General features: G+C 41.9%; 1 long non-coding RNA gene across 3 annotated transcripts in view; it reads right to left on the bottom strand.

Moving 5' to 3' along the window:
* The window catches only part of LOC308061304, a 74,552-nt gene that overhangs the window by 43,123 nt on the left and 15,949 nt on the right, over positions 1 to 15,480 (bottom strand). Inside the window, exons 2-4 of one of the 3 annotated variants that reach the window (XR_013927165.1) lie at positions 15,382 to 15,477; positions 13,838 to 13,924; positions 1 to 10,836 (exon numbers count right to left, since the gene is read on the bottom strand). The exon at positions 1 to 10,836 is cut by the window's left edge and continues 43,123 nt beyond it. This is a non-coding gene — a long non-coding RNA (uncharacterized lncRNA). Of the gene's footprint in view, positions 15,478 to 15,480 lie in introns of all 3 variants that reach the window. The other 2 variants (XR_013927164.1, XR_013927163.1) reach the window with 2 other exon arrangements.

The following is a 15,480-nucleotide window of genomic DNA, read 5'->3' as shown; positions in this document are numbered from 1 at the left end:
GAGAAGTAAGGAGGGAGGTCAGCAGAACTGCTACCCTGGACTTCTGCAGGGAGTCTTCGGCCTGTTTAGGAGCCTGGTTGACAGAGTCCCTGGGGAGGCAGTCCTGAAGGGCAAAGAGTCCAGGAAGCCTGGACATTCTTTAAGAAAAAAATCTTAAAGCTGCAGGAGCAGACCATCCCCATGTGCTGAAAGACAAGTTGGCAGGGAAGAAGACAGGCCTGGCTGAATAGAGAGCTTTGGCTGGAATACAGGGAAAAAAAAAAGTTTACAACATTTGGAATAAGGGGCAGGCAACTCGTGAGGACTACAAAGATGTTGTGAGGCTATGCAGTGAGAAAATCAGAAGGGCCAAAGCCCAACTAGAACTTAATTTGGCTACTGCAATAAAAAAAAAAAAACAATAAAAATTTTTTTCTATAAATATATTAGCAACAAAAGGAGGGCTAAGAAGAATCTACACGCTTTATTGGATGCAGGGGAAACATAGTGACAAAGGCTGAGGAAAAGGCTGAGGTACTTAATGCTTTCTACAAGAAAGACGTTGAGGTGCTGGAGTGTGTCCAAAGAGCAACAAAGCTAGTGAAGGATCTAGAGAACAAGTTTTACGAGAAGCGGCTAAAGGAACTGGGGTTGTTTAGCCTGGAGAAAAGGAGGCTCAGGGGAGACCTTATGGCTCTCTACAACTACCTGAAAGGAGGATGTAGACAGGTGGGGCCTGGTCTCCTCTCCCAAGTTACAAGCGATAGGACAAAAGGAAATGGCCTCAAGTTGCACCAGGGGAAGTTTAGATTAGATATTAGGAAAAATTTATTCACCAGAAGGGTTATCAAGCACTGGAACAGGCTGCCTGTGGAAGTGGTTGAGTGATGAGCCCTGGAGGTATTTAAAAGGCATATAGACATGGTGCTTAGGGACATGGTTTAGTGGTGGACTTGGCAGTATAGGGTTAATGGTTGGACTCGATGATCTTAATCATTTTTTGCATCCTAAATGATTGTGATTAACTCCTAGAATGCCCTGTCATCTGGGGATTTAGGTAGTGATTTAGGTTTTAGGCTGCATAACTTTTTTTATTAGAACTTTGTAAAACTTGGGATTGAGGGAGAAACTTGGCCACAAAATACCATCCTTTAGAGCAGAATAAAATAGAGTCCTGGTCCAAGAGGCACTGAACACTCTTGTGTTCTCCTAATGAAATTTATAAATTCTGCAGTTTCTCAGCTTCATGAGGCATGGAGGCCAGGCAGCCAAGAAGATGAGTGGAAAACTGGTAACAGAGCTGAGAATAGTCGGTCTAGCTCCATCTTGTAATGCAACTGGAGAACAGCTGTGTGTTTGGTTGCAAACTGTGATACAGTGGGGAGAGGTCTATTCAATGTTCAGGTTCTTCTAGGATGTGTTTGAACTGCTTGAGCTCCCTCTGCCGCTTTGTCAGGGCAAATAAGAGACACGGTGTCTGCACCCACCTGGGGGAATGAGTAACTCAAAGCCGGGAGCCATATGGTACAGACGTGCATTATTACCAGGAAAACTCATCTCAAAAGGTCTGGGCTGGATGTGAATCAATATTAATTCTAGGAAGGAGAAATTTGACCCACCCGGCAGTTGCTGAGTGAAATTAATGCTCTCATCCTTGTCTTGGAAAGTGCTGCAGTGGCTGAGGCTCCTGATGCTGAGCCTCAAACAAAGCTGCCCTGAGACAGGTGTCTTCAGCATCCCAGTGTTTCCAGGGCAACCAGAGCTGGAATTCAGATCTGATGAAAGTTCACTGAATCCAAGATCTTTCAGACATAATATTTTTTCACTGGCTGAACTGGCATCTTTGAAAGTTGTTTCTGAACAGTGGCTCTAGTGTGCACAGCCATTTTGAGTATCAGCAAGGGCACAATAGGCAGATGTTACAAATTTCTGGAAATAAGAGGCAGCTCCTTTGCCTTCAGTGCTGTTATTGTTCCTTAGGAACACAGACATTACTGTACTGTTGGATGCATTGGCCATTTGGTGGGATAGCTTTTTTATGAGAGGGTTTAGTAATGGAGACATCAGTAGAGGGTGGAAACAAGCCCTGGTATCTTTTCCCCTGATGGTGTAGTATCAATCCCTTATATAAAATAGATAGCAAAGCATTTATCTCCCTTTTGGGTTGTTTCTTACTACCTTTCAGTGTTGCAACTGTACATGTTCCTGTTATCACATCAAGATTTCTTACATTCTGGGTTATAAGTAAATTCCAGAGCTCTGTGGTTTGTAATTATGTCCAGCAAGTGCTTCCACTGTAAAATAGTAATTTGCTATTTCTCATCTCTTTAAATGACACACTGCTTTTTTAAAATATGAAAGGGAAAATAGGCATGCTTAATCCACATGTTCTAGACTGTACATTACCTGATTTATCACATTTTATTCTTCCAGATAAATGGCTCCAATCCTTCTTTTAATTTTATAGTTCATTCCTGCAAGAATGCTGCTTGTCCCTGAACACCCTGGTCCTGTTCTTTATTTTTTAGAGTAACAAGCACTGAAGACAGTCTTCTAATGACAGCAATCACATACATTGTGTCACTGAATTATATAACCCTTTATCCCATCCTTTGTATAGCCTCGTATGTTTGCTTTTTGGATGCGACCACACAGTAAATGCAGTTCTTAACTGACCTTTCTCCAGAAATAGACAAGGATTTTTTTCTGAGTTAGTGTTTGTACTAGTTTATCGTGGCACAAAGGCACAGTGAACTATGACAGCTCAGTGGTATAATTCCCAGCTGTGCATATGTATGTTGCAGCAAGTCTTTCCACAGAGAGGAGCTATCCCAAAATCTCTGGAAAAGTCTCCCATGTTGATAAGTCCTAATTTAGAGCTACATTCCAGTCTCAAGAGTCAGTTTGGGAAGAATCAAGGAGATACGTAAAAGGAAAAATAAATGTATGAGCCATGAAGGTTACCATGGATAGTGGAACAGGGAGTACACAAGGCTGGTATGACAGGGTAGCTAAATAAAGTAGAAGTGACACAGTCAAAGACCTTGAAACATACAGCACAAAATAAAATATTTCCCCAAAAGACAGACCACTCAATTAAAAAAGAAAAAAGCCTCATTTCTAGGCAGAATGAGCTGTAAATCTGTCTAAGAATAGAGACTGCAACGCTCTTCTCAAGTTAGGGTGAAGGGTAATAAATCTGCAGGTAAGTCTCAGAGCGACTGTTCAGCACAATGACAGACAAAGGTCTGCAGCGTGGCTTGCGGCTTCTCCTGTTTGTAGCATGGAGATGTAGCTTAGAGAGGTAATACACCAAGTCAGGCTGCTGGGATAGATTTTGGGTACTGCATGCTAGAGGCTGTTGCCTCAGCAGATGGGAACTATGTATTGAGGACACAGGTGATGACAAATACATGTGGCCTGCCAGTCCCAACGGACTGCTTATAGGAAAATTTAAGAACTGAAAGTTTCAGCTTAAGCATCTCTGATGAAACTCAACAGAGCTTCGACAAGCATTGTAGCTCATTTCATAGTATGTTTAATTATCTGATGTCATTTAAATGGCTGGTGAGCTGCAGCTGGAGGGCGTATCAGTGAATCTCAGGCAGATAAGGGAGTGTTATTTCCTTGGGAGCTGCTCAGGACTGAATTTTCTTAGCCATGCTGCTAAACATGCCTAGGACTGCTGAGTTTTGTTTGTTACCATGCTCCTTTGTGTTGCCCTCAGACTGACAGCAGGACTACCTTTTCTTTCTGCTGTAATTAGGAGCCTGTGTGGAAATCTTTACTCTTCTAGGTAGCTGTGAATGATGGGATTGCTCCCTTACATTGCTGTAAACCAGCAGTGGTCTCTATGGTTGGGGTAATTCCTGCCTAATGCTTCTGAGTCCAGAGGCCATGCCCATGAGGGAGGAGAGGAACTGATGAGCCTTGGAGGGTTTCTTTACATGATGTCTATTGCCTTGCTTATTGGGAAGCTTTGGATACAGCAGCGTTTCCTTTAGCAGCTGCAGTAATCCTGTCCCAGCCCGTATCTCCAACACAATCTGATCCTAAAATAGCCTGTTCCTCTGCACAGAAGTAGGAAATCTCATTTTCAAAGCATTTCCTCTGCTGGTAGTCTCCCAGCTTTTACTCATGGTGCTGGTATCCAGTACTGCTGTGGCAAATGGGCAGTGACACCCATGGAGAGGGAGGAAGGGAAGGGACCTGAGGAGAGGAAAAAATCATCCCCCTCCATAGTGCAGGAACTGGGGAGAGGCCACATGCCAAAGGGCCACCACACAAAAGGCAAGAAGTCTGCTGCTGCCTGGAGAAGCACGGTAGGTGGGACAGGCTGTCTGAAGGTAGCTCGGCACAGCCCATACCGGGTGCTTCTGCGTGTCATGTGTCATTCCACAACCAAAAGCATCAAGTGCTGCACCTTCCAGGGCCTGAGCGAAAGCTACATGGAAGGTGATGCAGGGTGCTACGGGCAGGGAATTGTTCATGGTGGGTGGAAAGAAACACATTTCCAAAACAGGAATTAGCCACCATGCTTACAGCCACAGTTCCTGTAGGAGACTGCCATCTCAGCTACAATGGAAATACAGTCACGCTCAGCTGTATCGGGAGGAGGGAAGTCTCCAAGGTCTTGTCCTGTTCCAGTGTCTTTTCAGGATAGCTCAATTCTTACTTTCATTCATCTCCAGCCCGTTTCCCTTACCTCGTATTTTCAGTCTACTTCACTATAAAGTTTAAGCAAGTTAATGCTATTACAAACATTGCTTGCCACCTCTCCAAAGTGTGGAACTTCATATATATGTATCTGTATGTTCTCATATGCATGACTACAGAATTTCTGATTTCAGCCCTGAACTTCAGGAACAAATTCCACAGAACTGCACAGGACTCTGGTAGATGCACCCCAAATGGGATTTATCTCAAGCCTCTAAAGAGCACATGCACACAAGTTAATATTCAGTACTACATTAATATTCATGCTCTTCCTCTGTGGTGATTTATCTTCATAGAAATAGTTTTGGAACTGTCTGTTTCCTTCACTCTGGGATCTGTCCCTTGCTTTCCTCCTGATTAATGTGTTGATATGAGGCTTCAGGTAAATGGCCAAACTTTCATTCATCTGTCCTTTAAACTAATTGTTTCTTCACAGCTAATCAGCTCTGTTTATTATGAAAATCTTGTGGTATTTCATGCTGTTGGGACATTACTGCTGGCTAAGTATTGCCTCTGTATACCATAACAACAAAGAATGTGACATCTTCCTTCTGAGTCTGAATTCCCATGTCCTGGCCTAGCAGGAGCTCACCTCCTTGCCCATCTACCTGCACCACGTGTGATATACAGTGATGGATTATTCTCCATGGGGAAGACAATGTGAAACTCTGAGTTTGCCTTTTGTCTTGTTTCCTCTTCTAGAATGATAATTTGAAATATTTTTATAAAAAGCACCTACTTCCCCACTGGGTTTTTTTGTAGCAGAAATCACTTTGTAGAAAAATGTATTTTTAAACTGATGTAAGGGTTTGACAAGCTGTTCAAATGCAGTCCAGCTGTCAGAAAACAAACCTCTACCTTTTATAAAAAAACCCGACCAAACCACAAATCCACTACCTCCTTTCCTCCTTCAGAGGTCCTCTCTGGGCAACATCTGGAAAAAGTTTAATTGCTGGTCCTGAACATAACCCAGTGAAATCCTTCCTTGGCAGAGTACTAGAGCTGGACCGTAAACCAGAGGCCATACGATCTTATTATAGCCAGATCCTTGCTCATCCCACAGATACTGCTGCCTGGACAAGGCTGATATAGCCTCCCAGAACCCTTTGCTGTGACTAGATCCCCGCAAAACCCAAGAGCAGCCTCAGCATCAAAGTTGATGGTACAGGAGGAGGGGGAACTGCTTAGGAAGCAGTGGGACTTCTGCATCACACCAGAACCATCTGCATACTAGGGGAAATCCCACCAGGGGTTAGGAGGTGACTTCCTGGCAAAATATCCTGCTCCAGCTGCGGTGTGCAGCATGAGCGGTTAGAGGCTGACCCGTCTGCACTTGTGTATGTCCTTTTGACCTCATCTGCATTTTGGTTTGGCTGTGCTTTGGCTCACAAGCCCTCCCCAAAACCTACAAAAGGGACATTTCCCTTCGGATTTCCTTCTCTATTGTACCTCAGAAGGTAAGAATTTCACAGTAAGAACTTTACTGCAGACCCACACAGCAGGAAAATGTTTGTAGTGATACAAATATAGACGGATGCAAAAAGAATATACCTCAGATTTTTGAAGCTTCCCTACATTAGAGGTAAGACAGGGGCTTGAACTGAATTTTCCAGAAGTGATTAGTGCAGAAATCATGGAAAACAGCTGAGGTGTGAAGCACTCAAGAGCTCCTGTTTGAAGGGAATATCCAGCAACTCTGGCTCTCAAAATGTAAATAGGAAGCAGTCACAAAATCTTATCTGTATTTTGCAGCTAATGAAAACATCAGTCTCTCCTGAGAGCCACGTCTTTGCTCTAATTTTCTTAGGTTTTCCTTAGCTGTGACTAATTTGCACTGTCAGGTGTGCCTTTTTTGAAGTTAAAAAGCGTATCTGAAGTGCTACAACCTCTAGCCAGAACATTTAAATTAGCAGCTACCCACTGAAACCACATCTCAAAGCCTGTCAAGTGAGGTGATGGCACTCGGATATCCTCATGCTCTGCTGAGTGATGGGAAGAAGCAATCCCTGCTCCCATGGGAGCCTGCAGGCAATTCTTCCCAGGTGAAGTGCTGTTTGCTGTGCTGGTCCCTTGTACTATTTGGGCTGTGCACAAACAGCATTTTGACTATCAAGCACAAAAAATTTCAAAGCCAGATCCCAGCAAGCAGTTTTATCAGTGGAGCATGCAGTGGCCTTCCCCTCTCTGAATCCCAGAGTGCTGGTAATTTTATGTACAGTTTGGAAAACACACTGAATCACACCCAACTTTTTTTCTTTAGGCTATATCCTGAAATGGGTCTAAATATATATAATTACATATATTTAATTACAATTTTATTATAATATAATAGACCCTAATAATATTACTTCACCCATCTGCTTACTATGGCTGTGTTCACATGATGTATCAAACCTGGGCTTGCTGTAAAACCTCTGGGCTACGGTGCCCTTTAGCCAAGGGTTAGGAGACCCCAGGGTTAGAACTTCACAGGGTGGGCTAGGATGGCACTAAGCTCCTCCCAATTTCTGTTCAGCTGCTCCTTCCTCTGGTTCAGCTGATCCCTGAGCTCAGGTCTGCTCAGTGATCAAGGAGACAGAGAAACGAGAGGGCTGAAAGTGCTCACAAGCAGACACCAGCCTCAGCTGGGCAGCTCACTCTGCATGGCAGGCTTAATATACAGGGTGGACATACCTTATGGTGCCTGTGACAGATGGAATAACATGGCATACTGAGGTCATGAGAGCAATTCAGGCCACCTGCTACCCACAACTACTAGGCTGTGGAGGCCAGGCTCTGCCAAGCCTGGGTAGGAGGTCTCTGAACTGCTGTTAGAAGTCATTTAAGATACAGTAGTAATATAATAAGTTGCTTAAGTGTGCTGCCTTCTGCATGTAATTTGGGACCAAGATGGCTTTTCCCACCTGTGTGCTGGCAAAGACCAAAAGGAGCTGCAGTCTGTTACTTCAATAAAACTAAAGACCGCTTCAAGTTAGGTATTCAGTGCCATCTAATGTTGTATATTCATATACGGGAGGGTAAGCAGGGATCTGAACAAGGGTCAGAGATGAGTTTGCACATGACTTACACTTTAATGTTAGGCATGTGACTTGCTACCTACAAAATGAGGTGGTGTTTGCACATAACTGTGTGTATCATCCATGCAGCTAAGCATAAACAAATGAATGTGCATTTGTTTGCAAACGTTAACCCTGCAGAGTAGGGAGGCTAGTTCCATGAAAGCTGGATCTGTGGCAGCGACTCTTAACTTGTGAAAAGCACAAAAAGTAACAGATGTGTACAACATAATTAGCATCTCAACAATTGATGTTTTTATGTCGGGAACGTAGCCAGAGAAGGTTTCTTGCTGCTTCCAGAAAGTTGTCAGCCCTTCTCTCAATATAATTTATTTTGTCTAAGCAGGGACATAAAAAGCAGATTTTGCGAATTTACCTATCTATTCTTGTTTTTTGCCATGGAGATCAGATAAAGACCTAGGTGCTTCCTGAGTACAGCAACAATATATGCAAGCTGAGCAAAAAATCCAGTCAGTGCTGGATTCCAGAGGAAAAGGTTACATTTGGATGTCCTGTGCTGCCTGGAAAGAGACCTTCAATCTGTTTTAATTCAAATATGTTGGAAGGGCAAAATGCTGAACAGAAGTTCATGCCACCTTTGTGAAAGTAGGCAGATGGGTAGAAATTAAAGTACCTGTAAGCATACTTAAGTGAAGTAAAGGCTGGAAACTCATGCACCATTAGAGAATCCAGGTGTAGGGACACCTTGTAGGTGCTGCTATTGTGGGAAAAGATTCACTTGGTGATTTTGCTTCTTTAGATATGGAAGGCAGTCAATCAGGGTACAAGTTTCCAGGAAGCCAGGATTCACTGGTGGTCAAAAACTACTGTGCAAGTTTTGCAGGTTGCTAGAAAGACATCTCTGCATAGGTAGTTTAAAATAACCTACTCCACAGTTACAACATTGCTTCCTTTTAGAAAAAGTTGACAGTGTATCAACATCACATGCTAGAAATGCAGTCTTTGAAATAATTCATGTATTACTAAATAAAACATCCAAATTTACCCCTTTAATCAGAATGTCTCGAAGCACTTTGCATATGTTAGGAAGTTATCCCCATGGATGAGGGAAGCCTTCTCATTTTACAGAGGAGAAATGTCTGGCAGGCAGGTAGAATGGTTTGCTCAGGGTTACGAGACAGGCTGGGTAAGGGGGTCCAGCCCTGAAGATGCACGAGGAGCATGCAGTAGACACCGAGTTGTTTGACTGGTGTGCATCTGCTGCATTGCTGCCACACAGTTGTGGCCTGGTCCCACCTATTTGGTTCTCATGGTTTGGTTGCCCAGCACAACAGTTTTCAAGCTCTGGCTCTGTAGTCTTTGCAGATAAAGAACTGTTAAGTCAGGTACAACCAGCTTGTTTTATGTAGCTTATGTTACACTTCAGTAAAATAGATGAAGGCTTGTAGTGTGCCAAAGGCAGCGGGGTAAAGGCATGACAATTTCAGTAGCCACTAGCACACAAGACAGACACGTAGCTAGCAGCATAGACTTTCAGCTTTTTTGTAAAACAAGATTCATACCTATGTCCAAACTGTAACACACCGGTCATTGTGATGCCACATACTTCATTAAAGATGCTTTCAGTGCTGGGTCTTCTCATACCTGCTATTGTATCAAGCAGCATTTGGCTTATACCTGTTGAACTCTAAACCTCAGGGGACCAAATTTCATCTGTAGATTATTTAGGTGTTTATTAAGTACTTGTTCTTTCCATGAGAACCACACAGCACTGCAATTCTGTTGCATCACACAAAGTTAAATACCTGTCAAAGCATCAACTAATTAATCCTCCTTGCTCACACCTGTAGTAGGCTAGCAAATATGAGAAGATGTGTTTCAGCTTCCAGGGAGGTGGCCAATGTAGTGAGGCTGTGGAAGCTGCTATAATAAATCACAGCCATAGTACCTAGAAAATCTTATATGCATTTTTAAATGCAGATTTGTTGGGTTCTTGAATACTGAAAGAGCAAACAAAAGGTTTGCTTTCTAAATAACTTTCTAAGCTTTGAATTCTGTACAAGCTTGTTAATGTCCTGCAAATTTGTGTGTGCATGAACTGGTTAGACTGGACAGAATTTGTTTGAAAAAGGTGGCAAAGATCTGGATTTTTTGCATTAAGCTCCTCATATTTGAAGACTGTTCGGCAAAATAGGCAATGGATAGAGAGATTCCAGTCTTTCTGCAGCTGACCTAGCATACTTTTTCTAAAGGCATTTGTGATATCTGAGCTTTGAAATGATGAATATAATTGAAGTGCAAAATCTCCCAGAAGAGACATTTCAAGCTTTGCAAGAATGAACATTTCAAACGATCAAACACCCAACGTCATCAGGTTTTCAGGCAAACTGAAGGAAAAAATGTGTATTAACCCAGAACAATTAACAGTACTAGCCAAGCCATGATTGCCCCCTTTCCAGACCTTTCTGGAGCCCAGAGCTTTGTGAAAACAAGATGGGTCATTAATGAGAATGGGGCCTTTAGCTGAAGTAACTTTCTGAGAAGTAGGAGTTATAGATACAAACACTTCTGGGATCAGTAAGGCTTACAACCTTTACAAATTTTGCAGAACTTTTTTGTGTAAGTATCACTAGAACCCTCCCTCTAGCTCTGTCAATACTGGCTGGCTGTGCTGGGTGGGATGGGATCATACTGAGACAGTAAGGAAATCTAAACAAGAGGTAGGTACCTCTTTCCGAGTTGGTGTTGTAATGGAGCTTAAGTCTCAGCTCAGGCTGGGACATGTCGACCATTTCCAGGCATCATGAGAGCCTGGCAATCCCAGACATAAGGATAAGGTGTAGGTGACTGCAGCATCTGGCAGCCCTGGGTGACTGAAGATCTTAACTATTCCCTTGATCTAAATGCTAAAATTTGCCAGGTCCGTTATAGGCGGGAGATGGTCTGAATACGGCTCCTAGTGGTTAAAAGCACCCATGACATGTTGTACATGAGGTTTGCTAGCGTTATGAAGCTCTTGGGAAACTGGATGAGTAACTCTTCATTTTCCGTATAACTACCCATCGTAGTCTCCCTTCCTTTTGCAAATTGATTTTTCATCCTTGCTAGAATTCTTGGACTTCCTCTGTAATGAGAAAGATGAAAACTGTGAGAAAAAGGATGCAAACACAGGAAGATGGATAGTGCCCTGACTCCTAGCCATCACAGGATATTTTAGGCAAGTCATTTTGCCTTTTCCTGTCTGTCTCTCCATTTGTTCACTACTGTGCATGTTGGATGTTGGAACTGCAGTCACAGAAAACGATCCTATTGTGACTGAAGCAATAAAAATCTGAAATGAAAAGGTCATCCTGCCCCAAATTGCTTTTGAGGTGTGAGACAAGAAACAACAGATGGATACAGTCACAGAGGGGAATTTAAAGCAACAGTGAAGCAATGCTGATCAGCGTGATAGACAGCCACCACAGGGTATAAGCTGTTGCCAAGGCTTCCGTATTGTGGCAAAAACATTTTAATGATGGATTTGAGGAAAGCTAATGAGAGAGCTCTGTAAATATTTTCGTAAGCCCAAAGCATGAGAGAAAGCATGAAATTGATTGTTTGAACATCTAACAGTAACTAATTTGTGTAGTAAGTATGATACCCATGAATTTGTAATGGAGGTTATGAAGGTTAATTCATGAGCATGTCTAAGTGTGTTTAAATACCATTGAAGAGTAGAGTATCGTTAAATTAATCATTCCAGAGAAAAGACTTAGAATCATTTTAAAGAAAGGCAGCATGACTTTAGACAGATGACAAGCAAAGAAATTGGAAGACACTAGGCCATAACCTTCTGATATGAGCAGAGAAGGTCATTAAGATGAAGATTGCCAAAGGGATTTTTTAGCAATTGCAGACTCTGCCACATCAGATTGGGTTTTATTTTCATTTGCAGTGGCTAAAATACTGGTTGTGGCTGCTCTGGCTTTAGTACTAGTGTGTGTATTCATTTCAGGAAGTAAAAGACATTTCACTGGGAGCGAGAGAACTACTTACCCATGTGTTGGCATAAAAGAACTAAAATACACAGCAAGACTTCTAGCTAGCATGTTACTGTCAAAACAGTTAACCCATCTCGGCACAAGTGAGGTAACTATAATGAAGGAAGCATCATATCTAAACCCAACATTTCTCTTAAGCATGTCTCAGTGCCCCATAAAATTTGATTTTGAAAGTATTATTTGGAACAGAAAATAACTTTTAAAGGACTCCAACTTTTAATCTCACAAAGCTCCTCAGAGTAAATTCCTGACATAGCCCACTGCCCGCTGACCCTGAATATTCTTGGTCTGCTGTCTGCAGTGAAGACAACTGGGAGGACCACTGTGAAAAAGACTGTATGAAGTTACAGTTATTTGTGACATGCAACAGAAACTAAAATATATTTCCTGAAAAACAGATCCTCTGGTTTTGTATCCTTTTGAATTACTGCAAAGACTTGTTTGCCACTGTTTCTTAAACATGAGATTATCTCTGCTGCATTTGTAAGAGTTGAATTTGAGGTTGTCAAATCCAATCTTTTTCAAGAAGCCTTTAGAATCTTTCTAGTGTGATTTGTGCAAGATGATTCAGTCTTGAGCAAATGTGACCCCTCTGTGCCCTATTCCTGCCTAGACAAAAGCAGTTGCCTGCAGCTGTGTCCATCTTGCCCTCAAAGGATTTTTAAAATGCCACTTGACACGCTGATTGTATTTGAATGAATATTTTCTGTCATTACCAGTTGAAATAACTCCTGCCTTCTCCTCATGACCTTCAGATCTGGAGCCCCATAGAAGAACAGCATTCTTCCTCTTTCAAACAATTCTAAATCTGATTGCCCCATACCAAAAAGGAAGTTTATGACACTGGAAGTATTTCCTTGTTCATGAAGAGGGGTGGTGGGTTAGATAATCTGCATAGACATCATAGGGAACTAATTTAACAAGTCCTAAGCTCTAGTTTCAGGCTAGCTCAGACATGAGCTCACTCTGTGGCTGTGGACACATGTTAGGGTATTTTATCAAGTCTGAATTATTTAAGTCTCTGTGAAATCTAAAACAGTATTGTTGAGTGACAGTGAAAATCAAATAGCTTTTCCAGAGAATCTGGAAGTAGGCCTACCAAGAGTTAAGTGGCAGTGGACAAAAGGAGCTGGGGTTTTCTCAGCTGGAAGACACTACACATAAAAAGGAAGATAAAAGGAGTACTTTGTGGTGGGGGAAACCCCGATCTCAGTTGTAGGAAACAGTTTGTTCCAAGTAGGCCCTTTGATGAAGACTTTGACTTCAGTCTGTACACATGCTGGCAAGGAACAAATAACTATAGCTTTTTCTCCTCTCTTATCAGCAGTACTAGGGAAGGGAAGTCCATAGTTTACCAGCATTTTATCCAACTTCTGTTTTTCAGAGAGGGGGTAAGTAGTTTTCCCCCAAGCTTCCTCAGAGATGTCTCTGGCTGCCAAGAAGCCGTGATGGCTGTATACCTCCAGTTTATACTGCAGTCAGAGACAGCATTTCTCAAAATTTCTCTTAAGCTACTTCAAACTCAACATACAAAACCAGTCAAAATCAGTAGCTACTTCTGAAATTCCCTGTCTCCATTTAGGACGTGCTTACATTCCAAAGAAAGAATGCAAGCAGAAAGTACACTCCTCATACATAGACAAGTCAGCTGGGGTTTTAATAGAGAGGACTGGTTATATCCTCAAGTTTCCCTTTTAAGTATTCATTTACTACTAACCCAGGTTAAAAACCTCAGTTGCCATACTCACAGCAGTTTTAGCTCAAGTTGTCCAGCTTAAGAACACCAACACCCACACCCCACTGCCCCCAAACTGATATATTTTGTCTTATTTGTGAAATGGTTACTTCTTACCTGTTCCTTCATGGGTATTTTTATGAGTTAATGCTTGAACAGAGCTTGAAAGAAGACCTTCTTTATTGAATTTGAAGATCAGAAGTTGCATAAAATAAAACAGGTAACCACCTCTGTACATCTAGCCTAGCTTCTTACCTGCCCTGTTCACAGTGTTTGTTTGCTTTGAACAGATGGAGCAAACAAAATAAGCTGCTAAAAAAAAAAAAAATCCTGTGGAACTATTGTACCTGTTTTTTCTGCACAGAAGGTGAAACAAAGAGGCAGGCAGCTCAGGTCCTGAATGTCAAGGCACAATGGCAGCCAACACAGTTTGCCTGTTAGAGAAGAAAGTGGTGCACTGATCTTTCTCATGTGATCTTACAGAGGTGAGTCACAGTGAAGAGAGGTGCAGATACAAGTACTTTATTTATAAACTAAAGGAACCAAATAACAGTATTACTGTGCATCATATGGAAAATGCTGCTGGTACTATTCAACATGAACAGGCTGGCAGGGAAAGGAAATCCAGCTTGTTATTTTAACTATTTTAACTATTCTAACTTAAGTCATCTTAACTATTACCTTTCTAATCTTTCAAACTAATCTTTCAGGCAGAGTCATTTGCTAGTCTTAGTAACTTCTTGTTAGCAGTGAAAAACAGGTGAAAAAACACCTTATATAACCTAGCATCTTCTTAATAATTCCAATTAGAATCTAAGTACTGAATGCACAGATGACATCAAATGTGAAATTTTTTTCTCCTCGTTTGTAACTGGGAGGTGTAACTGCAGATGTACAAACACTTCTTGAGAAATTTGCAGCTTCCTATATGTATCTATTGTTCTAATGTTTCTGTATTCTTATTACAGCAATTAAGCTGAGGTTTGTCACATTGGTCTTTAAGTACCAACCGAAGTACCTAAACTGAAATCCACTCTAAGCTCCTTCTGTTCTCAGTATTGTCTTCATCCAACTGTCAGGTTGAATCCTGGTCTGAGTTGCTCCACAGTTGTTACAAGCAAAAGGTATACTTTCAAAACCAACTCATTGTTTTTATACACTGCTGTGTATAAGCAGTATCTACAAGCCTGAAGCATGACAGGCTGGAGGGAAAAGACTTGCTTTGGTCTGCTAAGATATAAAATTGGTGGCATTGACACTCAGAAATTCAAATGCTTGTGGAATATCCTTAACTGTCACCAGCTTTTGCAGTTGGTTACTTGTGGGTAGGCTTAGGAGACAGGGAACTTTACAGCGCTACAATTATTTTCTCATACCATGTTTGCTCACACCACTACTAGTCAAAAGTAAACCTTTCCACCTTTGTTTACAGTTTCATGGGCTGCATCCAGGATGTTTGCACACACTTACAAAGACAGGTTCCTTTCAGTAGGATCTTGCACGTCAATGGTGTGTCACAAACAGCTGTCATATCTGTCATATTGAATACATCATTAAAAAGGCTGCATTTCCCCTCTCTTCCCCAAGAAAAGTGAAGCTTCCATTTAAGCTTTTTTTACCAGCTCACCTCCTGCTTTTTCCTATTTTTTATGTGCAGCTAGTGCTGGTATATATTGCAAGCAGGGGTGACCAGATTTGATGTTGTGAATCTGAAGCGACATACTTCATTTGGCATTGCTAATTCCTTAGTTATCATCTGAGCCTGTAACTCTGCCCTGCAGCTGCTAAGTTTTTGGAGGTTTGCTTTTGTTTGATCTGCAAGTGCACAGTTTTGAAACATTCACAGCAGGTTTTACCAACACAGGCAGAATAAACTCTACGCACTACTCACTAGTAAACAGCCTTTTCCCAATCTTGTACTTTCCTTATTCCTTCCATCCCGGTGCTAACAGAAGTATTCTTTTTTCCTCCTGGAAAAAAGTGGACACTA

Source organism: Falco punctatus (genome assembly GCF_963210335.1).
Source record: "Falco punctatus genome assembly, chromosome: 3".
Taxonomy (NCBI): Eukaryota; Metazoa; Chordata; class Aves; order Falconiformes; family Falconidae; genus Falco; species Falco punctatus.
The sequence above is the reverse complement of the archived record's forward strand: the minus strand, read 5'-3'. Positions and strand labels throughout refer to the sequence as shown.